This window comes from Pleurodeles waltl, chromosome 4_1 (assembly GCF_031143425.1).
Source record: "Pleurodeles waltl isolate 20211129_DDA chromosome 4_1, aPleWal1.hap1.20221129, whole genome shotgun sequence".
NCBI lineage: Eukaryota > Metazoa > Chordata > Amphibia > Caudata > Salamandridae > Pleurodeles > Pleurodeles waltl.
This window is the reverse complement of record NC_090442.1, coordinates 109562068-109587155: the sequence shown is the minus strand read 5'-3', so window position 1 is coordinate 109587155 and position 25088 is coordinate 109562068. Positions and strand designations below refer to the sequence as shown.

General features: G+C 45.3%; 1 protein-coding gene and 1 pseudogene across 1 annotated transcript in view; one reads left to right on the top strand and one right to left on the bottom strand.

Moving 5' to 3' along the window:
• The window catches only part of LOC138287082 (glycine N-acyltransferase-like), a 214293-nt gene that overhangs the window by 44779 nt on the left and 144426 nt on the right, over positions 1–25088 (bottom strand). The gene's annotated exons all lie outside the window — the stretch shown is intronic.
• LOC138288672 (5S ribosomal RNA) lies at positions 2176–2284 on the top strand (annotated as a pseudogene).

Below are 25088 nucleotides of genomic sequence, written 5' to 3'. Positions count from 1 at the left end.
GTAAACTTACATGAAGTGCTACCCAACTATGGCCTCAATAGGTGAGAACCTGTGGAAAAAGGAGTAAAACACGGTAAATGACATGATGCAAAATAAAACTCCATAAAGGTGTGGTGACCCTCTGGTGGTCATTACTAACATGGCGGTCTGGACCACCATGCCGTTGGTGGCGGTAAATTCCGCCAATAGCATGGCGGTCCAGACCGCCATATAATGAACGTGGCAGAACCGCCACGAATGAAACACCGCCACCAAGCAGCCTGGCGGTGGCGGTGTTTCTGATCCGACAGGGCAGTGCTGCAAGCAGCGCTGCCTGCCGGATAATGAGTCCGATTCCACCAGCCTTTACATGGTGGGAAAGCCTGGCGGAATGACTGATTCGGGCCACCATGGGGGTCCCTGCACTGCCCATGCACTTAGCATGGGCAGTGCAGGGCCCCCCATGCACAGCCCCGTCACGCATTTCACTCCCCGATTTACGGGCAGTGAAATGCGCGACGGGGTGCTGCTGCATACAGCGCACTGCTTGCTGGCGTCAATGTTCAGGCCCAGCTGGAAGTTTATTATGTGGCCGGCCGGGGGTTCTGTGCGCTGGTGGTCTTCTGTTGACCGTCAGCGCCGATCTCGTGGGTTTCCCCACCGAGATCGCAATTAGGGCCTCTGTGTTGATGTGCTGTTGTGCTACATCTGACAATGCCCATAATAAAAACTCCTTACCCTCCTACATTGAGGACCGGGTTTCTTGGGAAGTGCGAGCCAATGGACTGACGTCACTACATGCATCACAAAAATAACAGTAATTCAATTACACAGAAGAACTGAAAAAGGAGGTAATAATGCAGCCAGAAGGAGGGGGTTGGTTAATACCAAATGATTGAAAAGGTGCGTCCATTTAGGTGAGGACGGGAGTTCTCCTAAAAATTCTAATGCCCACACGAAAAAGTGAGGATGGGCTCTTGAGAAGGGGGAAGCTCATTAGCCACAGATTGTATGCCAATGGTAACTACAATTGGTAAAACAAAGACACAGAAGACGATGCAGCAATGAGGGGCCTAGAAAATCAAGTCTATATCAGGTAGTCGGGTTGTTTCAGACAACGCATGTGTGCAATGAAATGCTGCCTCGTACACTTCGCGCAGTGCTAGCCTCCAGATTTAACCTGTACAATCGATAATGCACCCGTTATAACGGGGGATCTTAATAATGGTAGTCTGGGCATGGTGTCTCAAAATAAAATAGGGGTCATCAGACCCTCGATGACCAAAAAGAGAAAATGAAATGTGTACTCACATTTCGCATGTCATCCAATGCCAGAGACCTACCTGACGGCCGCCATCCCGGAAGTGAGGGGATCGGCACAGTTGTCTGGTAAATAGATCAGAGGTCTCGGCAAGGACAAATCAAAGCCATAACCAACGAAAGAAAGCAAATAGCAATAGAAAGCGGACTCCGATAGAAAATCAGAAGGGAGTCGAAAGACGACTATTGTTGCTGAAAAAAGATATTCCAACCCCGAAAAAGGGGAGGTGGGGGGCCATGTAAATACCTAATGAAACAAGTATTTGCAATGCAACAGGTCTCGCATTTCCCTGAGTTAGAGCTATTAGCAGTTGTAAACTCCCAACCAGACTTTTCTTGCCACATTAAACCTATTGGCAAAAGTTCAATTATGTATGTAACAGGCAAAAGTGCAATTAACTATGTAACAGCGCTCAACTTCTGCCAAGCGAGATCGTGCTGCAAAAGAAGATAAATAGTAGTCCACAAACCGGACGGAAAACACAGTGCCTTGCATGTTTTCAGTACTTGGTCGCTGCGCTCGAGGAGGGCTAACCACCGGAAAAGGCATGACGTATGCATGCCTTCCACTAATGAAAGAAAGCAGATTTTGAAAGGCAAGCCCACAAACCAATGAAAGACACTGACATGACATGGGCGGGGCTCCGGGCCCTTTTCTAACTACTAATGCGTTTCGCAAGCGAAACGCATGCTCAAGCGCATGCGACGCAGGCTCGACCCTAAAAATTGTGTTCCATGTGGGTTGGGGCATTGGGCCTCCAGCAGTGAGCGCATGTCCGACTTCCCAAGGGGAGCCTGTGCAGGTGCGATTAAGAGCAGTAGGCTCCGGGCAGTGGGCTTGGTGAGCAGAAGAGAGCTGAAACTGCAGCTTTTCCTGCCTACTGTCATACCACCCTGAATTCGCCCGATCTCAGAAACTAAGCAGGGTCGGGCCTGGTTAGTAGTTGGATGGGAGACCGCCTGGGAACACCAGGTGCTGTAGGCATTTTGCCTCTCGCAGACACTAGGCTTTGCTTTCTTGCGGTAAGCATATGCTTGAGGTCTTAAGACCAGATCTCACTTCTTGTGATGTCATTTCCTGTCAGGTCATGGGTTGTGATGCCACTACCTATGATTCCAGGTGCAATTTCACACGCTGTGTTGTCATGTGCTGTGATGTCACTTGCATAGTGTCTAACTTGGTCAGTCCCCCCACTTATTTTCTTTAAGACTTGTGCCATGAATAAGCCTTAGCCCCCAAGAAATAGTGCTTGAGCCCACTATTGGCAACCAAATAGAAAAAATCAGCACAGCGTGTCGGAAATGTGATAAAAGGACGATGATGTATTTGGTGTGGAAGAATGAAATGAGTTGCAGACACTACTGTAACAGAGTCCAAACGTAGAGCATTCCAGAAACAGTGAATAAAAAGAGGAAAGGTTCGTACAATTTGAGTTGTTGTAAAAGCATTCCAAAGCATTTTCCGGTATTTCATGGCACTGTAGCAGGTGTCATTAACTCATGATCCATTTATCGACCACAGAAAGAATAGGTGAGCAGGGCGTGTGCAGAAAAAAACCCATTCAACATAGGAAAACATCCCAGTAGAGAGCACATTACTCACTGTTGCGTCCTAAGCATTAAACAACAGACCTCTGTCTCATTTCCTGTCAGGTCATGGGTTGTGATGCCACTACCTGTGATTCCAGGTGCGATTTCACATGCCGTGGTGTCATGTGCCTTGATGTCACTTGCATAGTGTCTAACTTGGTCAGTCCCCCCACCTATGTTCTTTAAGACTTGTGCCATGAATAAGCCTTAGCCCCCAAGAAATAGTGCTTGAGCCCACTATTGGCAACCAAAGGGAAAAAATCAGCACAGGGTGTCGGAAATGTGATACAAGGAAGATGATGCATTTGGTGTGGGAGAATGAAATGAGTTGCAGACAACAGTGTAACAGAGTCCAAAAGTAGAACATTCCAGAAACAGGGAATAAAAAGAGGAAAGGTGCGTACAATTTGAGTTGTTGTAAAAGCATTCCACTGCATTTTCCGGCATTTCATGGCACTGTAACAGGTATCAACAACAATCCATTTATCGACCAGAGAAAGAATGGGTGAGCAGGGTGTGTGTGCAGAATAAAACCTGTTCAACATAGGAAAACATCCCAGCAGAGAGCACATTACTCACTGGTGCATCCTATACATAAAACTACAGACCTCTGTCTCTTTCAGTTTCTCTTTTATTGTAAGTAGGGGCATTATTTTGCATGTTGTTTGAGAAAGGATTCCGTGATGAAAGATCTGATTTTTCCAACAACTCCTAAATACTTTCTGTGGGACCCTGGTTTTACAAAAGTAAAGAAAAGACTGGCCACCCTCTGCCTGTAAGGCATGGCGAATATGTTGCAGATGGCACTTACAGAGTGACAGAGCCTCTCCATTAAGTGAAAAAGTGCAAGAAGAGGTAAGTGATTAGCTTGCCTTCCCGTTTATTTCTGCATTTGTTAAGGTAGTGTAGAAGAGATATTTCTCCCGGCCAGAGTGAATGGAGGTGTTGCCACTCAGTGGGATAACGATGAAAGAACTCCTGCATAGCAGCAGCTATTCGTCCTTGGGAGGGGAGAATGAAGGCTGCCGTTGAGAAGCAGCGTCTCCCCTGGTGACTCCTCAGCGTCATACCCTAAGGAGGGGTCCAAGGAGGCGCAGCACATGCTGTGTCCGGTCAGGGTTGTCCATTGTAATTGAGTGTGTGAGAGGGACCGTCTGATAGTCGTGCTAGGTTGGGGAGGGGCTGATGCAGTGTGTGAAGATGAGAGAATCGCACGTAACCAGAGCATTTTAAACAGCACATGCTGTGTCAGGTCAGGGTTGTCCATTGTAATTGAGTGTGTGAGAGGGACCGTCTGATAGTCGTGCTAGGTTGGGGAGGGGCTGCTGCAGGTTGTGAAGATGAGAGAATCAAACATAACCCAGAGCATTTTAAATAGAGGAGTTAACAAGCATTTTCAATGCCACGGTGCATGCATTTGCTCGAGTTAGAGCTATTACCGTCGGAAACTCATAACTGGACTTTTCTTGCCACACAAATGAAAAGAAAAAAAAACGCAGCACAATCGCGCTGCGTTTTTTTTTTCATTTGTGTGGCAAGAAAAGTCCGGTTAGGAATTTACAAAGCTAAGGGTGGGGTGGGGTGGGGGAATGCAATGCTCTTGTGTTTGCTCGAGTTAGAGCTCCTAGTGTTGTAAATTACTAAGTGGACTTTCCTTGCCATGCAGACTGAAAATAAAGAGAGCAAGGGCGAGCTGACCATGGAAAATACCCCCTCTGCTGTTGGTTTATGTTTACAGAGGGAGCTGGTGGGGAGGAGGGACTGAACAAGCACCCACACTGTTGAGGTGAAATAGGCAAATGCCAAAAAAAAGTAGCTTACAGAAGAGATAAACAGGACATAGCGCAATTACACAGTACTTTGTGCTGCTCCCAAAGTGAAAAAAAGGCAGGACAAAGAGGCAGAACTGACCACTAGCAAGCAAGGATTTTTGAAGGACACTGCAACTAACAATCAAAACACTGGAACTCACTCTATTGTATACTTTAGTATACAGCAGGCCGAACGCTAACGCTCGACCTAAAAAACAATGATTATTAATCAAAAACAAGCCTTATTCAAGAGACCAGATCTGTCAAGATGGTCCAAGTGATTATAATGGTAAATGAAATAAAGCATGAAGAGTCAAAGAATATCAATGTCTGTTCATTGAGTAAAAACTGTCATAAAACGAAAGGTGCTAGTGTAATGTTGGTAAGTCAATACCTGGCTGTAACAATTTTTGAAATAATGCAGGTAAGACTCAGGAGCCCCTTTAGAAGCTCATCAATGGTATCTCGTCATATAACCCATTAATATGGGTCCCCAGCTTAAGCACCCATCAATGCTCTTTTCAAATGGACTCTGAGAGCCCTTAGTCAGCTGGTTGGGAGCCTCTAGCACTACCCACTGTAAATCTTCGGAGGTGTGCTTAGTCTTGATGAAGTAGACACTCAATTTAGTAGTTGCTCGTTCACATCTGATGCAATGTTCATTAATTCTAACGTTGACCAGTCTTGTCGTCATCCCTATATAACGTAGCAAACAGGGGCATGTGGTCATGTGAATACAATTACGAGTGATGCAATTGGTATGTTTCAGAAGGCGCCACCTGCCTAGAGGGTGCAACTCCAAAGAGTCAGTTTCTGAAGTCAAAGGGCATACATTGCAACTCCCACACGGGTGGTGGCCCTGCACTAGTGGGAGTTGCCACAGTGTGGTCTGTCTAGGTTCAGAAGCCAAAAGCCTTGGACGAGTATGTACTACTATGTCTTTAATATCCCTAGTCCATTTAAAAGCAAATAGAGGTTTTGGAATGATTTCACCGCCCCTGCAGAGTATCAACCATTGTTTGTTAATCATTTTCTTGATGGTATTAGACAAGGGTGTATAAGTGGAAACACGTCAGTCAAGGGTCTGAGTGCTTAGGTACTGATGTCAGTAATGCCTTTCTATGATTGTTGTGAGCCGATTTTCAGGCCGAATTGATTATCTAACGTGGGTAGTGTCTGTCTTGTAACTTTTTAGTTAGATCGTCTACTTGTGATGTCACAACAGTTACGGCAGAGTCATAAAAACTGACCGTAAGGTAAATTGTCCCTCAATGTTTTGGGATGATGACTTTCATATAGAAGTAGGTTATTGTGGTCTGTTTTTTGTGATAAGTGCTAGTCTCTAGTTTGCCATGATTAATGGTAACCATCAGGTCAAGGAACGGGAGCTGGGTGGTAGAAAAAGTAGAAGAGAACCTTAGGAAAGGGTCTAGTTCATTAATCCAAGTGGTGAATGAGCTGACCATTTGGGTTGGACCCTGCCATATAATCAAGATATTGTCGATACACCGATGCCACAATTTAATATTATTCTCAAATGGGTTTGAACTATTGAGTATAAATTGTTCCTCAAAGTGATACATATAAAGGAAGGCTAAACTGGTAGCGAAGGTACTCCCCAACGATGTCCCATATATCTGATGATACAGTTGGTCCTCAAACTTAAAATAATTCTCAGTCAGGGCCAAAGTAGCACATTGCATGATAAAGGACATGGGGTGGGGGAAGTCAGTGTATTCTGGGCCAATGAGTCTTCAACAACTCAGAGCGTGGCTTGCTGCAGTATATTTGTATAGAGAGACTCAACATCCAAACTTATTGGAGCATTCACCTGTTCAGTGGAATTGATCTCATTGATAAGGATAATGACTTCTTTAGTATCCTTCAAAGAAGTAGAGGTAGCCCTCACTAGAGGTTGTAAAAAATGGTCACAGAAAATTTTGAGTGGTTTAAGAATCAAACAAATACCTGAGACAATAGGTCGTCCCGGAGGTGGTAGGGCCCGTCAGGCATTGCAGCGCCATTCTGACGAGGAGCTAGCCGTATGATGAAGCATGGCATCCACTGGATGTGTGAGGGCTCTTGCTTCTAACTTTAGAAGTGCCACTAGAATCTGTGTTCTTTTCTTTCTCTTGCCTGGAACAGTGTAATCTATTGATTTACTAAAGGAGAAACGCACCTGGTTAAACCACGCTCACCCCCTTGGTAGCTTGGCAAGAGCAGAAAGGCTTAACCCCAGAAGCAATGTGTACAGTATTTGCACCAACATGCACCGTAATACAGTGAAAACACTACAAAATACAAAATGGACACCACACGAGTTTAGAAAAATAGGCAATATTTATCTAAATCAAACAAGACCAAAATGACAAATATCCAACATATTCAAGTCAAGATATTAATTTTAAAAAGAATAAGAGTCTTTATCCATAAAAAAACAGTGAGAATGCTGTTGTTACACAAAAGTACCTGGTTTGCATAAAAAAAAGCAGCACAGGTGAGCTTGCATTGGAAAAGTCAGCAATGTGCGGCTGTGCGGCGTTTCTTCTGCGGTCTGGTAGACGATGTGTTGTTTTTCTCCCTTGCAGGAGAGTGATGCCTCGATTTCCGGATGGGCACCTCGGCCTGTACGGGCTTTGCGTCAATTTTTTTATGCCCAGCGATTTTGTGTTTAAAATCCGGTCACACGGTGTCAGAAAACCCCTCTGCATAGAGTTTGAGTCATTATCAGCATGCACAAGCGGATGTTGAGCGTCGTTTCTCCAGCCGCAATGCCTCAATTTCCCAACCGTGATGCAGGTGGAGCATCGATTTCAGCTGCGAGGCCGGCAGCCCGTCTCACCAGAGAGTCCAGGTGCTGTCAGGGAAATTCTTTGATGGCCCTGAGACTTCAACAACAGGAGGCAAGGTCAGTTCTAGCCCTTGGAGATCCTTCTCAAGCAGGAATGCACAACAAAGTGCAATCTTTGTCCCCTTTCACAGGCAGAAGAAGCAACTGCAGGATAGCCCAACAAAGCACAGTCACAGACAGGGACAGCACTTCCCCTCAGCTCTTCAACTCTTCTCCTTGGCAGAGGTTCCTCTTGAATCCTTGAAGAAATGTAATTTTCAGGAGATTTGTATACTCTACTTAAACCCCTTTCTGCCTTTGAAGTTGGCAAACTTCAAAGGAAAGTCTCTATTGTTCACAAGATCCTGCCTTGCCCAGGCCAGGCTCCGGACTTATACCAGGGGTTTGGAGACTGCATTGTGAGAGGGCAGGCACAGCCCATTCAGGTGTAAGTGACCACTCCTCCCTCCACTCTAGCTCGGATGGCCCATCAGGATATGCAGGCTACTCACCAGCTGCATTTGTTTCACTGTCTAGAGGGGACTCACAAACAGCTCAACTATCTGTCTGACCCAGACAGAGAATCCACAAACAGGCAGAGTCACAGAATGGTTTATGCAAGAAAATGCCCACTTTCTAAACCAACTTCACCAAAAGATATATTTTCAAATTGTGAGTTCAGAGACACCCAACTCCATATTTCGATCTGCTTGCAGAGGGAATCTGCACTTAAAAGTTATTTAAAGGCAGCCACCCTTGTTAACCTATGAAAAAGATAGTCCTTGCAACAGTGAAAGCTAAGTTTAGCAGTATTTCACTGTTAGGACATGTAAAACACATCAGTAAAAGTCCCACTTTTAACATACACTGCACCCTGCCCATGGGACTACCTAGGGCCTACCTTAGGGTTGCCTTACATGTAGAAAAAGGGAAGGTTTAGGCCAGGCAAGTGGGTACACTTGCCAAGTCGAATTGGTAGTGAAAGACTGCACACACAGACACTGCAGTGGCAGGTCAGAGCCATGTTTACAGGGCTACTCATGTGTGTGACAAAACCAGTGCTGCAGGCCCACTAGTAGCATTTGATTTACAGGCCCTCTGCACCTCTAGTGTACTTTACTAGGGACTTATGAGTAAATCAAATATGCCAATCAGGAATAGGCCAATTACACATAATTTACACAGGAGCATTTGCACTTTAGCACTGGTCAGCAGTGGTGAAGTGCCCAGAGTACCAAAAGCAGCAAAAACACACAGTCAAAACATGGGAAGAAGAGGTAAAAAAGGCAGAGGAGACCATGCCAAGGATGCCAGGACTACCACCTGTTAATTGGCACTGGGAGGGACCAAGGCTACATGGGTGCCATCAGTGGCTCCTACCATATGAGAAATGTGTCCCATCTTATAAACGTCTGCCTTCACAACAGCCAAATCTACACAGTAGGAAAACCTGATGTAGCTGTCCAGGTGTCTCAACAATGCACACAGTACATCCTTCGAAACCATACTGAACATCCCTGCTGTTAGAGCCACTGTATTCTGAAAGGAGCCTGTAACCAGGAGGTGTAGCTCTGACAAGACTTGAATGATGGGAGGTACGGCATAGGGATTGTGAATGGCAGGCATCAGATCTGGCTCCAACTGAGTACAAAGATCCATGATCGTATGCCAATTAAGACAATATGTCCGGATGACATGCCTTACATCCATGGTGTCCAGGTATACTAGTGGACGGTACACGGTTGGTTATCTCACTCTCCTCATGGCAGGATTACTATGTGAAGACAAATGAAAATTGTATGAGTTATGCAATATGCACACATCATGTAAACTATGTTTATTTCCTCACACCTAATATCTGTAGAGGACGCCTAGCACATCTGACATGCACAGTACATCCCATATATGGATCCGATTACACCCTCCTTGGGGCACTTTGCCAACTATGACAATGGAATTGTACATGTGATACTACTGTAAGAGAATATGGCCCTCATTCCGACCCTGGCGGTTTCAAACCGCCAGGGTGGAGGACCGCGGGAGCACCGCCGACAGGCCGGCGGTGCTCCAATGGGCATTCCGACCGCGGCGGTAAAGCCGCGGTCGGACCGGCAACACTGGCGGTCTCCCGCCAGTGTACCGCCGCCCATTGGAATCCTCCAAGGCGGCGCAGCTAGCTGCGCCGCCGAGGGGATTCCGACCCCCCCTACCGCCATCCAGTTCCCGGCGGTTCTCCCGCCGGGAACCGGATGGCGGTAGGGGGGGTCGCGGGGCCCCTGGGGGCCCCTGCAGTGCCCATGCCACTGGCATGGGCACTGCAGGGGCCCCCGTAAGAGGGCCCCTAAATGTATTTCACTGTCTGCTTCGCAGACAGTGAAATACGCGACGGGTGCAACTGCACCCGTCGCACAGCTTCCGAGCCGGCTTCATCGTGGAAGCCTCTTTCCCGCTGGGCTGGCGGGCGGCCTGAAGGCGGCCGCCCGCCAGCCCAGCGGGAAAGTCAGAATCACCGCCGGCCAATGTCGGAATGAGGGCCTATGTGTGTAAGACTTAGCTGTCCTGCATTAATCACACATATTTTTGGAATCAATCTATATTTTTCTGTGGACTAGGGGAATAAGTGAATGACACAGATTAGTAAACAGGTGCCTGACCTACTGTACTGGACATGTGGAAGTGACCTAAGTCCGACTGTGAAGTTGTCATGGTGGTTGCGACCGCTGTGTAACTTGCCATTGGTAAACACTGCTGCCATGTCCGCCAGCGATGTCGGTCATGTATGTGGAGGCCATGACCGCCATCTTCTGCACTATTGCTCACTTGACTCCTGACACTGTTGCTAGCAAGACCTCCATGACGCAAGCTGCTGTGTAGCTCTCAGATGTCAGACCACCCCCATTTGAAATGATCAGCTGTATGTTCTACATAGGGCCTGACGTATTAGGTACAGTGCCTAGTTACCTTGCGTCCTGGTACAGGTATTGACTCCATGTGAGGATGACATCTCATCCAGTCAATAGGTTTTTCATGCTCTGGCCTCCACACTGATGGCAGCCAATCACCTTTTGCCTTCCGTTCCCCCTCCACTCTCCTCTTCCCAAACCCAAACACCTCTTCTCGACCCAGCCACAGCATAGAAACAGACAAGCATGCATCCACCTCAACAGTGCACAGTTTTAGAATGTGAGCATTTCTCTGCACTTAAAATGAATCTGTGCCTTACAGCCTGACTTCAATCCATGTCTTGGCTGGTTGACAGCTCCCTTGTACATTCCACCCAGATGACCACAAACACAGGACACTCAGACACATCTGCATTCATCTGCATCTGAATACTGAATGGGTCTTCCTGGTCTTCCTTGGCTGGAAGGGTGGAGGGCCTCTCACCTACATTACAAAGGACAGTGGCCTACCCTCACACAATTGACTGCCAAACACCCTACTGGGACCCCAGCAGAAAGACCTGTACTGAAAGGGGAACATGTGCACTTCAAAACCACTCTTTGAAGTCTTCCCCACTTCAAAGGCATTTTTGGGTATATAAACTGGGTCTCTGACCCCACCAAATCAGACACTTCTGGACCTGAACCTGGAACCTGTCAAGAGGAAACGCCTGACTGGCCAAAGGACTCACCTGGACTGCTTTGCTGTGAAGGACTGCTGCCTTGCTGTTGCCCTGCTGCCTTGCTGCCCTCTGACTTTGCTGAGAAGTGCTCTCCTGTTTTCTGAAGTATCATGGCCAAAAAATACTTTATCTCTTGAAGAAACTCCTTGTGTGCCGAAAATCGATGCACAGCCTGCTGGAATTGATGCACAGCTTGCCTTGCGGCGAGAAAATCGCTGCACAGCCGAACCAGAACGATGCAGCCCAACTTCCCGAGTGAAGATTCGACGCAACGCCTATGTTGCGACCAGAAATTTCACACCCAGCCATACCGGATCAACGCTCAGCTGAGCCGAAACAACGCAGCCTGACTTCTTCAGTGAAGAAATGATGCCGCATCTCCTGTGCAACAGAAAATTTGACCAATCACCTACCGGATCGATGCAACGTCTGTGACCTCTTCCTGCACGCCCACGATTTTCCACGCATCATCCCTTGGGCGTAAAACAGATCCCCGCATCGCAGTGAGGAACCAAGACTGGGTGCCGGAAATCAACGCAAAGCCCCTTGCAGCGTGAAAAGAAACGCATCAGCTGTGCCGCGTCAGATAATCCAATGCACACCTTATTTTTCCACGCATTTCCTCCTCTGCGGTCTCCGTGCATGATAATTTTAAGGCAAACCAGGTACTTTGTGCAAACAAGAGACAACTGTGATTTTTAATACCTAAGACTCTTTTTAATCTTTCAAAAGTGATATTTCAACTTGTGCTTATTGAATCTTTATTGTTTCTACTTTAGTTTAACCAGGTAAGTATCATATATTTTGCCTAAACCTTTGTGGTTTATTTTTGTGGTGTTTTCACTGTGTTACTGTATGATTTATTGCACAGATACTTTACACATTGCCTTCTAACTTAAGCCTGACTGCTCAATGCCAAGCTACCAGAGGGTGGGCACAGGATAGTTTGGATTGTGTTTGATTTGCCCTGAGTAGTATTGGTGTTCCATACTTGGACAAGGGTGTATACCTGTGCCAACTAGAGACCCCATTTCTAAAAACATCTTTTGGTAAAGTTGTTTTTTAAATTGTCAGTTTGAAAAGGTCACTTTAGAAAGTGGGCATTTCCCTGCTTAAACCATTTTGCGATTCTGCCTGTTTCTGGATTCTATGCCTGGGTCAGACTGACAGTTGGGCTGTTTATGAATTCCCTCTAGACAGTGAGACAAAAGGAGCTGGGGAGCAGCCTGCATGTCCTGATGGGCCTGGTGGGCAGTTCGGACTGAACAGTTCCCATGGGGGACAGGGTCAAGACTGATTTGCATATGGCTGGGTCCAAACTGGAACGGCATGGTGAGCAAAAAAAAACTGATGGATTAAACCCAGATCTGTGACTGGGGGTGAATGTTTGATTTGGTCTACATTCCGTCCATCAACAGTTCTTTTTGCATTTGTTTCCCTAAGTGGGAAGGGTATACCCAGACGTGGGTCCCATGCTCACTATATCACCAGATTCAAGCTAGCCTGGCTGAAGAAGGGTGATACCCTGAAACTGGTCCCAGGATGCTTGTTTCTGGTCCAGGGATGACCTGGCCTGGCAGTTTGGGCTGGACTGTTTCCATGGGGAACAGAGTCAAGACTGATTTGCATATGGCTGGGTCCAAACTGGAATGGCATGGTGAGCCAAAAAACTGATAGATTAAACCCAGATCTGTGACTGGGGGTGAATGTTTGATTTGGTCTACATTCCGTCCATCAACTGTTGTTTTTGCATTTGTCACCCTAAATAGGAAGGTTATTCACAGACGTGGGTGCCGTGCTCACTATGCCACCAGATTCAAGCTGGCTTGGCTGAAGAGGGGTGATATCCCGAAATCGGTCCCAAGATGCTTGTTTCTGGTCCAGGGAGCACCTGGCCTGGCAGTTCGGGCTGAACTGTTCCTATGGGGAACAGGGTCAAGACTGATTTGCATATGGCTGGGTCCAAACTGGAACAGCATGGTGAGCAAAAAAACTGATGGATTAAACCCAGATCTGTGACTGGGGGTGAATGTTTGATCAGGTCTACATTCCGTCCATCAACTGTTGTTTTTGCATTTGTCGCCCTAAGTGGTTAGGGGGTATGCCAAGACGTGGGTCCCGCGCTCACTATGCCACCAGATTCAAGCTAGCCTGGTTGAACAGGGGTGATATCCCGAAACGGGTCCCAGGATGCTTGTTTCTGGTCCAGGAAGGACCTGGCCTGGCAGTTCGGGCTGGACTGTTCCCATGCAGAACAGGGTCAAGACTGATTTGCATGTGGCTGGGTCCAAACTGGAACGGCATGGTGAGCAAAGAAACTGATGGATTAAACCCGGATCTGTGACTGGGGATGAATGTTTGATTTGGTCTACATTCTGTCCATCAACTGTTGTTTTTGCATTTGTTGCCCTAAGTGGGCAGGGTAAGCCAAGACGTGGGTCCCGTGCTCACTATGCCATTAGATTCAAGCTAGCCTGGCTGAAGAGGGGTGATACCCCAAAACCAGTCCTAGGATGATTGTTTCTGGTCCAGAGAGGACCTGGCCTGGCAGTTCAGGCTGGACTGTTCCCATGCAGAACAGGGTCAAGACTGATTTGCATATGGCTGGGTCCAAACTGGAACGGCATGGTGAGTAAGAAAACTGATGGATTAAACCCAGATCTGTGACTGGGGGTGAATGTTTGATTTGGTCTACATTCCGTCCCTCAACTGTTGTTTTTGCATTTGTCACCCTAAGTGGGAAGGGTATGGCCAGACGTGGGTCCCGTGCTCACTATGCCACCAGATTCAAGCTAGCCTGGCTGAAGAGGGGTGATACCCCGAAACCGGTCCCAGGATGCTTGTTTCTGGTCCAGGGAGGACCTGGACTGGTAGTTCGGGCTGTACTGTTCCCATGGGGAACTGGGTCAAGACTGATTTGCATATGACTAGGACCAAACTGGAACGGCATGGTGAGCAAAAAAACTGATGGATTAAACCCAGATCTGTGACTGGGGGTGAATGTTTGATTTGGTCTATATTCTGTCCATCAACTGTTGTTTTTGCATTTGTTGCCCTAAGTGGGAAGGGTGTGCCAAGATGTGGGTCCCGTGCTCACTATACCACCAGATTCAAGCTAGCCTGGCTGAAGAGGGGTGATACCCCGAAACCGGTCCCAGGATGCGTGTTTCTAGTCCAGGGAGGAACTGTCCTGGCAGTTCGGGCTGGACTGTTCCCATGGGAAACAGGGTCAAGACTGATTTGCATATGGCTGGGTCCAAACTGGAACAGCATGGTGAGCAAAAAAACTGATGGATTAAACCCAGATCTGTGACTGGGGGTGAATGTTTGATTTGGTCTACATTCTGTCCATCAACTGTTGTTTTTGGATTTATCACCCTAAGTGGGAAGGGTATGCCCAGACGTGGGTCCCGTGCTCACTATGCCACCAGATTCAAGCTAGCCTGGCTGAAGAGGGGTGATACCCCGAAACTGGTCTCAGGATGCTTGTTTCTGGTCCAGGGATGACCTGGCCTGGCAGTTCGGGCTGGACTGTTCTCATGGGGAACAGTGTCAAGACTGATTTGCATATGGCTGAGTCCAAACTGGAATGGCATGGTGAGCAAAAAAACTGATGAATTAAACCCGGATCTGTGACTGAGGGTGAATGTTTGATTTGGTCTACATTCCGTCTATCAACTGTTGTTTTTGCTGATGGGCCATCTGAGCTAGACTAGAGGGGTGAGTGGTCACTTACAGCTGAATGGGCTATGCCTGCCCTCTCACAATGCAGTCTCCAACTCCCTGGTGTGTGTCTGGGACCTGGCCTGGGCAAAGCAGGATCTTGTGAACAACAGAGACTTTCTTTTTAAGTTTGCCTACTTCATAGGCAGAAAGGGGTATACGTAGTGGACCCAAAACCCTAGACTTTTAGATTTCTTCAAGGATTCAAGAGGAATCTCTGCCAAGCAGAAAAGCTGAAGAGCTGAGGAAAAGTGCTGCCCCTGCCTGTGACTGTACTTTGTTGGGCTATCCTGCAGTTGTCGCTTCTGCCTGTTAAAGGGGACTAAGACTGGACTTTGTTGTGCATTCCTGCTTGAGAAGAATCTCCAAGGGCTTGAACTGAGCTTGCCTCCTGTTGTTGAAGTCTCAGGGCCATCAAAGATGTCCTCTGCCATCACTTGGATTCTCTAGTGAGACTACTGCCCTACCAAGTGGTGTTCTATCCAGTTCCTGGGCCCTTGAGAGGTAAAGCTGGTTGAAAAGGACAGAAATCTATGCACAGACCGCAGTGCGGGGAAATTTTTGATGCACCATCCACAACGTGGCTGATAAGCGCCGCGCCGCCGGCCTCATGGTTAAAATTGATGCTCCACCTGCATCGTGGCAAAAAGATCAATGCACCGCGGCTGGAGAAATGATGTGCAACACCTGCGTGTGGCTGCTTAGACCAACACAAACCCCTTGCAGCACGTTTTTTTGACACCATGCCACCGGATTTAGAATGTAACTTCGCTGGGTATGAAAAATCAATGCAAAGCCTTTCTGGGCCCAAGGTGCCTATCCGGAAATCGACGCATCGCTCTCTTGCGAGGGGGAAAAAGAATGCTTCCCCTACCTGACCGGAGAAGAAACAACACATGGCCTCACTTGCGAGTAAGGAATCGACGCATCACTGACTTTTACGACACATGCTCGCCTGTGCAGCTTTATTTTTGATGAAACCATGTACTTTGTGTAACAACAAAGTTTTTATTGTTTTCTATGGATTAAGACTTTTAGGGGCATATTTATAATCTGTTTGCACCGAATTAGCCTTTTTTTTTAAACTCTAATTCAGTGCAAAACTAACTCCATATTTATACTTTGGTGCTAGACCCGTCTAGCGCCAAATTTTTGGAGTTAAAGTAATTTTTTGAAAGTGGAAACCTACCTTGCCTTAATGAGATGCAAGGTAGGCGTTCCCGTGCAAAAAATGACTTTATGGCCTTCACGCCATATTTATACCCCCATGCAAAAATGGTGCACGGGAGGGAGGAGGGGTCAAAAAATGGTGCAAAGCTTCCTTTGCCCCTTTTTTAAAAGCCTGGGTCAGGGCAGGCGTTAGGTGACCTGTGAGCCTATTTATCCTGTGCTGGCGATTGGGGTGGGGGGCATTACTCCTGTCTTTTCTAAGACAGGATTCAAGTGATATGGATGGTTTTGCATCAGAAAATGACTCTAGACAGGTTAGAGTCATTTTTCATACTCTAACCTGCCTAATGTCATTTTGTGGTGCAAAAACCCCTTCTACCATACTGCCAGCCCAAACTGACTAAAGTGATTTTTTTGCCACTAGCCTATCCTTTGCACCGGCTTGCACCATTCCATAAATATGTGGCCCGGCTACTGCACAGAAATGGTGCAAGCCGGTGCTAAACTTTCTGGTGCAAAACTGAGTTGGTGCAGTTTTGCACTAAAAAGTATAAATCAGGGCCTTTAAAAAAAAAAAAAACATATCTTGACTTCTGTATGTTGGATGTTTGTCGTTTTGGTCTTGTTTGATTTACATAAATATTATCTATGGTTCTAAACTGATGAGGTGTCCATTTTGTAGTGTTTTCACTGTATTACAGTGTGTGTTGGTACAAATACTTTACACATTGCTTCTGGGGTAAGCCTTTCTGCTTGTGCCAAGCTATCAAGGGGGTGAACGGGGATTACCCAGGTTTGTTTACCCTTTACCCTGACTAGAGTGAGGGTCCCTGCTTGGACAGAGTGCAATCTGACTGCCAACTATAGACCCCATTTCTAACACCAGGTGAGTTCACTTCAATGGTGAGTTCAGGGACAAGGGTTTTTGGAGCAGAGAACTCTATGTTGTATATATTTGACAGTACACCTTGGTAATGAATCAGAGTCTGACCACTACAAACAAGAAACGGGATCGAGCACACGACTGTTGGACTTATCATGGTCCTGGTACAAACCTTGATTCATTGCCAAGGTGTACCGTCAAATATATATTGATATATCCACACATGTGATAAGCAACTTCTACACCGAATATTACTAGACGACCATATTGTGACACAGATCAAATAACTTACAGTCTTTAATGAGCCTTGAAAAAGTCACTTTCACAATGAAATACGTGTCGGGCTGTATATACATGGATTGGTACAACGTTTGCTGTTTTCATTGAATACCCAAGAAGACTAAAGGACTTACATTTGGAATGCTTGGATGTGCCGTGGTTCTTTCAACTGAATTTACTCATTGTGGACCTTCGGGATCACAATCTACACACCTTGTGGCTGGGTGTGGAGCCACTCTGGCACTCCGCATATTATATATGTCTAACTGTCAATAATATGTACTTTTTTGGATTTTAAAACCAGCAAAGAAGAAAATTTTGGGAAGTGCGCACCATCTGAGTACACAGCCACTGGCTATCTCTATGTTTATCTTTATATATATGTAAGCTAATGCATGTCACTGAAACAATGGCTGACCTTTTTGAAATAAATGGCATAGCACCGCTTGTCCAACAGCGTCATCATTGCGTTGCACCAATTCCAAGCAATAATGTTGCATGAATGTGTGTACATTCTTCCATGTCGCAGCACAATATATTTTCTCCAGAGGCACTCCAGCAAACAAAGCAATCAAGGTGTAAACCACTCTAGATGAGTGTGTCTTGATTTTTGCTGCCCAAGGCTTGCCAGCTTTGGATTGACACAACTAGATTGTGGCTGAGATCCGTTGAGCGATAGTTGCTTTTGTGGTGCACCATTCCAAGTGTGTTTCTACATAACCAGTTGTTCAGATCTCCTGATTTGCTTGGTGTGATGCAAGTAGAATTTCAGACATCTTTTGATATCTATTGTATGTAAGGATCCTTCCACAGGTGATTGCAGATTCAGAAAGAAAGTTTGCAGTATTATAGGCTCATTAAGATGAAAACCCAAAGGGTGGGTACGAATTTCGGATTGGTCCTAAGAATTAAGGAATCATCCGTAGAGCATAAAAAAGGCTCTTAGGTTGTAAAGGCCTGCATCTCAATTACCCTCCTGGTTGATGTTACACTAGTAGTAGTGCGACCTTCCATGAGGGAAAATTGAAATCTGCTCTGTGTATGGGTTTGAATGGACTCTTGATGAGTTGGGACAGAACTATGTTTAGGTGCCAGTCTGGGGGTGGAGCCCTCCAGTGCTTAATTTGCAAATAAAAACATGCTGGTGTTCAAAGCTCTCCTCTTAAACACGTGGCTGTTGCGAACATGGAATACTGAGGAAGCGTAATCCTGAAGCCATCTTCGGCCTCTCCAATCCATTTAAAGCCACTCCCTGCCACTTAAGCTCACTCTTGCAGCTTTCAGCTTTCTCCCATTGTGACGCTTTTTCGTTTTTTTCTTTCTCCATCTTTCCCATATGTGTCTTTCACTCACAGTAAATGCTTGAGGCAGAAAGATAAGTGCAGGAGCTGAAATATAAGTGCTGGTGCTCCACACCGGAAACAAGAAGCACAAATAAGCACTGGAGCCCTCACTGGAGGGAAAACTCTGAACAATCATTTCATAAATTGTTTAACATTCCTGCTTGACCACAGAGAGAATTTGATAAGAGGCTATATCATGATATTGCAGCAAGATTCACTTTAAAGAACACATAAACCAATCCTGGCTGTGCTAGGAAGAGGAGAAAGGGTAGTATTTACTCAGGTAATGCTTGCATAGGATGTATATTTAATTTCTGGCACCATAGGCAGAAACGTTTCCATTTCAGACCATAGGTTTTTGCAGTGGTATCCTCTCTTGCCTTTGAGAGAATATCACTGCGTCTTGAGGAATATTCAGATCCCGGAATTCATAGAATTGAAATTTTTAGTGCTGACTGATCCAGTTCATATTTGTGGCAGTTGTTCTGTGTCCTACTTAGCATGTTCTGTAAGAGTTTGCTTGTTCTGGGAACACGTTCCACTCGGAGTGTTATCCTGTGTGCCATTATCCATCTTCAGATTTCCTGAACTTCCCTGGAAACTGATAACGATCTTGTGCCCTCTTGTTTGTTCACATAGTGCATGCTGGTGATATTATCTGTGCGAACTAGCACTGAGGCACCTGCTATCCTTGGCCAGAAAGCTTGGCGGCTTAGATAAATTGCTTTGAGCTTCAATCAATTGATATGCATGGTCTTTTGGATAAGAGACCACCTTTCCCAAAATCTGTAGGTCTTGAAGATGTCTGCCCCAGCTCGTTAAGGGAGTGCCCGTGGTTATGACTTAGGGCCTGATTTAGTACACAGTAGACAGGTTACTCCATCACAACGGTGATGGATATTATGTCCGCCGGAATCTAAATCCTATAGGATAGAATGGGATTTAGATTTCAGCGGACAGGATACCCATCACCATTGCAAGAGAGTAACCCATCCGCCAAGTTCTGAATCAGGCACATAGTTAAGTAGTTGAGGCAGGAATGTGAGGCCTTCGGAAAGATGGTCTGGTTGTGATCACTTATTTGTCTTGTCTGGCGTGATCTTTACTAGATCATCCAATGATCCTTCTGTTTGTATCCACTACTTGCCTAGTTCCTCTTGCAAAGGCCTAATTTTCAGGCAGGAGAAAAGGACCAGAATTATGGCCAAGGACATCATCCCTAGGAGTGATTTGAACAGAAGCACCGAAGCTTGCTTTTTCCTCTTCATTTTTAGGGTTAAGTGTTGTGGCCTCTGCTGTCTGTCTTGAGATAGAAAAGCTTTGCCTTTGATGGTATCCAAAGCTGCTCCCAGGAATGTTATCCTTGTTGATGAAAGAGTTGATGATGTGTGGTGGTTGACTGTGAGACCCAATTTGTTGAATAATGTTAGGCAAACTGTGGTGGCTTCTGATGCTTGACTAGCTACTGATACTTTTATCATTCAGTCATCGAGGTATGAGAATACCTGGTAAACACTCTTCCTCAGAAAAGCTGCTACAGGAGCCAGGTATTTGGTAAAGATAAGGGGAGCTGACTTGAGGCCGAGTGAGAGGACCTTGAATTGGTAGTGAGTGCCAACCATAGTAAATCTTAGGAATTTGCAATGCTGTGGATGTATGGGGATGCATGGGTATGTGAAAGTATATGCCCTGTAAATCCAAGGTTGTCATATAGTGCCCATGGTTGAGGAGACACAGCATGTCTGGAAGGGTAACCATGTGAAATGATTGTTTTTGTAGAAATATGCTTAACTTTTGGAGATCTAGAATGGGTTGCCATTCCCCTGATTTCTTTTTTATGAGGAAAAAACAGGAGCTGAAACCCATCCTCTTTTAAGGATGGGGGCTTTTTCTATTGCTCTTTTGCTTAGCATGGTGACGGCTTACTTCTGTAGTAGGTGAAGACGAAGTGGGTTGGCACTCGCACTCGCTTTGGTGGATGTGTTGGCAGTCTTTTGATGAATTTCCAGGGTATGACTGTAGGTTATAAGATCTAATGCCCATCTCTCTGCTGTTATGATCCCCCATTGCTGGGAGAAGTTGGAAATGTTTGCACCCACAGCTAGTGTGGAGTTGGGTGCAGCCGATACCTAGGAGAGGCTACTGTTTTCTATTGGCTTCTGTACCCCAAATGGTTGCTTTCACCTGGTACTTGCATGTTGTAGGCTACCGCAGGTGGTGGACGATGGGATTGCTGTTGGTAAGGCGGACTGCATTGCTATTGATAGGGCTGTTGAATGCACTGATAACCCCCTCTATAAGGGGAGAAACCTCTTTAGTGCGCTCCTCGAAAGGGAAATCTTACGAAACTGAAGGGTTCCCAACAACTTTGCTGTTTCCGTATCTACATTTATGGCCTATAAAGCATCATCAACATACTAACAGTAAAGGGCTTCCCCATCATAAGACATGTTTAGGATTTTTGAATGGACCACAGGCCAGAAAGAGGGTGCTTTTAGCCATCATTGTCACCTTTAAACTGTAGCTCCTATCAGCTGCTGATATCCAGTAGAGGCTATGTCCATCGCACAATCAATTATTTAGGAGGATGTTTTCTCTCCCTGCTGGAGGATTGTCTTCGCCTCTGATCATCTATTCTCTGGGACGAAGTCTATCTTTGCGCCAATATCAGACCAAATTTGTCGGCCGTACCAGCCCAATATAGCAAGGGAATTAACAGCACAGACTGGAAGTCTTAAGACCGCAAGGCTCGTAATGAGGCCATACGTTTGTTTTAATTTTGTTTGTAGAAATGGCTTTCTAATGGTAAACTTTAGTGGTTGGCTGCCTGTCCGACAGAGACATAGGCTTGTGCTATCATTTTTTTATTTCAGAGGCAAAGTGGCCGTTTGTGGCATATTATACAGCTTTTTGGAGGTGTCTCCACATACTTTGATTGAAATGATAGTATGGTTGTGTGGGGGTGTATTTTTTAGAATGGTTGGAATCACGGCTTGCTCAAAGTCTCTAATTATTTTTGGGATTAGTAGTTATTTGTTTTATGTGTTATTTGGTTTAAGAGGTCATAGTAAGTGATGCTTTGCTTATTTGGTATGAGGACATATTTAAAAGGGATAGTTGTGTTTTGATAATTACTATGTATGGTGAATTTCAGAGTGAATGGTTTGGGACACATTTTGAAGGATCCATCCATCACCCAATGTGCTACATTTTATTAAGTGGTCTGCTATAAAGAATATTAGAATTTGTCATCAGTTAGGTTATCATGTAAGAGGAAAGGTTCCTCATTATGTGTAAATGTTAAATGTTCAGGTATGTATATGTCTTGGTATCTTCTGGTGGCAGGTGGGGTATCGCTGGTAGCTTTTTTAGTTTGTGCAATTAAACATTTTAAAGTGAGCATAGGTGGTAATTGGCCTGTTATGTTCTCAGAGTTCCAGGTAGTACATCTTTCAAAATTTTGCTTGAGGGTTAATAGGTGCTGGTGCTTGCCTCTATTATATCCTGAATATATTTCTTACTTCTACTTTTGTCACATAGGTGTAACCCATGTGATTTATTCACTGTTTTCCTTTCTGTGAAGTGATAAATTTGGCAGCCTTTGTCATTGTATCTGGAAGTAGAGTAAAAGTATAAATGTATATTTTATTTTAACTTTTGCACGTTTGTTATTAAAATGTTGAAAAATGCAACTACTTTTATTTAGTATACTTACATGTATGTTCTGGTGAGACGTTCGGCATGTCTTTGTAACTTTTCTGTTGGGTATATTCTAATGTAGAGCAGGTGGTCTTGTTTCTGTTGGATGAAAGAAATGTACCTTTCATTTTAAATGTTACTTTGTTGGTAGTTTGTGGAGGTTGAGGTTGTTAGGTTTATTTTTGTGCGCTATTTAGGTGAGTTTATAATTTGTTATTTATTTATGCATACTTACTTTCTGGAAGTTTATCAGTTTTCAAGTCATAGGTGTATTCTTTTAGAAAGTCTATGTAAAAAGGTAAAAGATGGACAGTGTGTTAATATTTATTTGCTATTTTACATTTTTAAGTTTAATTGCAGTTGCATTTTAGATGAAAATCAGTATTACTTACTTGGTTAGCTATCTGTTGAGATTAATGTATTTCTTCTTTAATGGTTTGTTGAGAGAATCTGGCAGAGTTTCCTCGACTTGTAGCATTTGCCATTTTTGAAATATGGAGTTGTTTCAATTAGTGTGCCTTCAATATTGTTGAGTTTACTGTATTTGTTAGTTTAGTATAGTTTTTTTTATCAATCCTTCTATGGTAAATGCTAATTAAGGTTTTATTTTTGATGTGTGATATATATTTTGATATTTCTGCAAACACACACACACACACACACACATATATATGTGTAGCGTTAACATTTAAACAAGAACCGAAATATTGTATATACATATATATATATATATATAAATATATATACTGGTGTTGGGGGTGTTTATTGTTCATATTCTGATATATAGGCCCATATTTATACTTTTTGACGCAAAACTGCGCCGGCGCAGTATTGCGGCAAAAATATTACTGACGGCTAACGCCATTTTGGTGCGCCATGCGGGCGTCATATTTATACTTTGACGCACGGCGGCGCAAACAACAGGTGGGAGTCATTATTTTTGACGCGCACCGTGGCGTCAAGTCGTAAAGGAAAACGACGTTAACGCGGCGGAAATGCCTGTGAGTCGATTTACGACACCGCAAACCGGATATGCGCAGTTTTTTAATGAAATAGCGTCAAAAAATCCCGCGAACACTGCCAGTTCACCAGAGGAGAGCCAAAATGGATCCTAGATGCCACTACAGACCCCAGGAAGATGACAGCAGACCAGGAACCAGCCAGGAGGATCCACACAAGAACCAGGACACTTTTAAGAAGAAAAGAAAGTGTCGCTTCAGTGCAGAGGAGCAGGAAATCCTGGTTAAAAAGGTGACGGAACACCAGCTCCAACTGTTTGTCACCTCAAAGTTGCCAATTAGTAGGAGAGAGGCTATATGGCAACAAATTGTCGACAAGATCAACAGTGTGGCAGAAGTACGCAGAACAGTCATTGAGTGCAAGAAACGCTGCCATGACTGCAAGCGCAGGACCAAGGAAAAGATGGCCAGGAACAGGAAGGCAGCACTGCAGACTGGAGGGGGGAGACCAGCACACCAGGAGGCCCTGGACCACATGGAGGAGATAGTCGCAGCCGTCATCCCTGAGGAGATCGTCACAGAGATTCAAGGACAGGACAGCACAGACTACCAGGAAACAATACAGATGCAAGGTAAGTCGCATGGGGAATTGAAATGCACTAATGTCAACTGCAACCAGGGGGGGAATACCTACTACAGATTGCATGTAAGTCATCATATACATGGAGTGGCATGGGTAAAGGGGCACGGCATGGGGGCATGGCCTGCACAAACATAAGCTGGGGCACACCATTACACTACACCAACAACAGTCCCATGGGGGCATGCTGTAATGCCAACCATGGAGCAAAGGGAAAGCCATGACAGGAGGGAAGGCCACTACGTCAAACTGACATCCTGGCACTCGTCAGCCAACATACCTCCTACATTAACTAGGGTCCTATTAGCAATCCTCTACCCAAACCGACAACTGCAATGTAACTGCAACAACAGTTGCCACTACCACCTCTGATCTGTGTGCAGCTCAAGTAGCCAATGGAAGTAACCTCCCCATGGAACATACATACCTAAATTAGGGGGTGAGGATGACATCTGCAACAATCTCCTGAAACAAGACAAAGGCCCCAGTACACCCAAATGTCAATGCCCATAGTTGTCACAAACATCAGCCAAAGTAAACAACAATAGGAGCGACACAGCACTAAGGACACACCCATGCTGCATACGTCAGGATCCATCCTGTGCCTGGGTAACAAGGCAACATCCCAAATGTCATACTGCTCAGACAACAGCATTGAGGAGGGGACACATGTAACTGGTCACTGAAATACACCTGCACAGTCAGAGGACGAAATAGGACACTGATACGACTATCAGGGCAATCCAATGTAACACACATTACCCAACATCAGCAGGACACATTAACAATGTCAACATCCATATCGGATCATAACATTGCCATGCATAGGATACGCCACATGTCTATTACATTTAAGTGGATGTGAACGATCAGGGATTGGGACAGGTCCTGATAGTTAAGCGTGCTGCCAGGGCCATCAGAACACCCACAGCCAGTGAAAGATCTCACCATGAGAATGGATGTAGACGGAGGGTTGAGTAGGACAAGAAGGTGGCAATTCTCTATGTGGCATAATGCAACACCTAGAGGCAATGAGGCTGACAAGTCTGATAACTCAATAACATACATGTAACACACAGGTGGGCCATAGGCCTGAAACAATGCCCATCTGAAGGACTGCAGATATTAATACAAAACAAGATCACAAAGTGAATTCATCAAAAGGCAGGCACGTCACATCAAAATTGTCACAACACAGACCCACTAATTGTACCCTGTTTCATTGCAGAGGAAGATG